Source organism: Penaeus chinensis, unplaced genomic scaffold (assembly GCF_019202785.1).
Source record: "Penaeus chinensis breed Huanghai No. 1 unplaced genomic scaffold, ASM1920278v2 CTG_2157, whole genome shotgun sequence".
NCBI lineage: Eukaryota > Metazoa > Arthropoda > Malacostraca > Decapoda > Penaeidae > Penaeus > Penaeus chinensis.
In genome coordinates this window covers 1-3,200 of record NW_025918066.1, presented here as the reverse complement: position 1 = coordinate 3,200, position 3,200 = coordinate 1, and positions in this window count along the sequence as shown.

Below are 3,200 nucleotides of genomic sequence, written 5' to 3'. Positions count from 1 at the left end.
TTAACAAATATGACAATAAGACTTATTATGATAACACTAATAATAAAAACAGTAATATTACGGATAATGCTAATACAATGATAACAATATTTATGATAATTATAATTATAATGATAATGATAGCTACCATGGTAATGATCATGTTAAAAATCATAGTAATGATCGTGGAATGGTCATGGTGATGATTATGGCAATACTGATGGTAATGAGGATGATATTGGCAATAATGATAATAATGATAATGGTTTAGATGATAATGATAATAAAACAGGTAATAATGATCGCTTGTATTTATAGCATTTTAATGTAAAGTAATTAATCTAATCTCTACTGTAAAGTATTTTTTTATGATAGTTCATATGTTTGAAGCATTTCTCATTATTCCGAACTCCCTTATTGCCATTCAGGGAGCAGGACACTTTCGGCCTTCTCGGATTTCTTTCCAAGGAACAACTAAATATGTTAAGGAGGGAAATAAAGATGAATTAGGAAATCATATACATTTTTTGGTAGGCGTAAATTCTATTAAAATGTTTTCTTATTAATGTGCCCGCAAACTTCATAGTCCTAATATTTTACGTATAGCTTTCAAAGGAATTTTTTTTTTGTTTTGTTGTTGTTCCTAATAGCAGTGTTCTTATTTATAACAGTAATTATTATTGTAGTATAATTATTACTTATATAATGAAACCCTCATGATAATGATAACATTAATCATAAAGATAACATTGATCATAATAATAATATTCATCAGAATAATAACATTGATTAAATAATGATAACATTAATGATAATGATATGTTTATATACACACACATATATATATATATATATATATATATATATATATATATATATATATATATATATATATATATATATATGACACAAAGACAAACACAGTAACGTGTACACAAAGATGAAAGGAAAACCGTGGCGGTTTTCCTTTCATATATATATATATATATATATATATATATATATATATATATATATATATATATATATATATATATATATATATATATATATATATATATATATATATATATATATATATATATATATATATATATATATATATATATATATGTATATATATATATATATATATATATATATATATATATATATATATATATATATATATATATATGCGTGTGTATGTGTGTCTATATATCTATCTACCTATATATCTATATATCTATCTATCCATCTCTCGCTCTATATATATTCATATATGTAATATATATTCATATATGTATGTATGTATACATATGTGTATATAAAGACAGATATAGATATGGTCATTAAAACGAAATACTTCGTATGTCATTTTCATATAGAATACAATAATTTTCTTCTTTTAATTACAATATTGAGGATCATAGTAGAAGCTAAAACCGTATTTTCACAAAATCAAAAAGTCTCCAAAATCAGTTACCATATCGAAGAGGCAGAGGAGCCGCCATGTCTTATGACATTCTTGTTTAGTGATAGCATACATAATTTTACTTGAACAAAAACTCCATGGAAAATTAAATAAGCATAACGCATAAAAGTTTATTTTCCTCGAAAGAACTACATATTGAAAATGTTATGTACAGCATAAATCAGTAAAAGTGTTCCTAAAAACTTGGGACTATTACTCACCAACAGTATCAAGTTTTTCTTTGTATGTAATATTATATGGATCACAAGAGTAATTTCATGTGAGGTCTTATTGCAAATATTACAGGAGTATGGTTACTTCATCGCATGTACTCCTATATGTCTCACGTGGGAGAATGTCCTGTTCCAAGGATTACAACTCTATTGCTTCTCACTTGTATGTACTCTAATGTCACACTAATAGCCTTTTCAGAGAGAACGCCCTATTGTAAATATAACATCTATATGACATTTTTTTTTATTTTTTTTTTATTAACTCTCATACGCTCATATGTATCACTAAATTGCTTCTCTGTGAGCTCTTTTAGCAAATGTCACAGCTGGATGCTTCTCCTTTGTATGTACTCTCTTATGACAGCTATATGGCTTCTCTTTTGTATGTACTTTGACATGCTTTACTAATAGATTTTTCAGAGAGGATATCTTATTGCAAATATCACTTCTATATAACATTTCCTTTATAGGACTTTTCATATCTATAACTGTATAAATTTTCTATGAGAAGTTTTCAAAGGAAATGCTGTATGGCTTTTCGTTTGTGCTGACTCAAATGAATTTACCACTTCTTTTGTTATGTACTCTCCCGTGTATTACTAAATTTCCTTTGAATGTGAAGGGAATGCTGCGAATTTCTCATCTGAATGGCTTCTATTTTGTTTGTACTTTCGTGTTCCACTAGGGAACTATTCCTGGAGCTTTTTTCTGAAATCTCACACATGAAAGACTTGTCCTTTTTAAGTACTCTTTTTGTGTATTACAGTATCATTTCTTGACGGAAGCTGTATAAATTCTCCTTTACATGTACTCTCATGTGCTGCTTTAGGTCTTATTTTTTTTCCGAGAAGGCTTTTCTGAAAATCGCAGTTTTATGGCTTCTCCTTTTGTATGTACTTTCGTATGTCTAAGTAGATTATTTCTTCATGAAGAAGCCTTGTTGAAAATATCCTAGCTGAAAGGCTTCTCCTTTATATGTACTCCCATGTGCCTTACTAGTTTACCTTTCACAGAGAAGGCCTTGCTGCAAATTTCACAGCTGAATGGCTTCTCCCATGTATGTACTCTCATATGCTCTACTAAATGACCTTTCTCAGAAAAGGCCTTGCTGCAAATCTCACAGCTGAATGGCTTCTCCTTTGTATGCACTCTCAAGTGCCTTACCAGTTTACCTCTCTCAGAGAAGGCCTTGCTGCAAATCTCACAGATGAATGGCTTCTCCTTTGTATGTATTCTCATGTGCCTTACTTGTTTATCTTTCAAAGAAAAGGCCTTATTGCAAATCTTACAGCTGAACGGCTTCTTCTTTGTATGTACTCCCATGTGCCCTACTAGTTTACCTTTCACAGAAAAGGCCTTGCTGCAAATCTCACAGCTGAATGGCTTCTCCTTTGTATGTACTCTCGTGTGCTTTACTAGATTACCTTTCTCAGAGAAGGCCTTACTACAAATCTCACAGCTGAATGGCTTCTCCTTTGTATGTACTCTCATATGCTTTACTAGAGTACCTTTCTCAGAGAAGGTCTTGCTGCAAA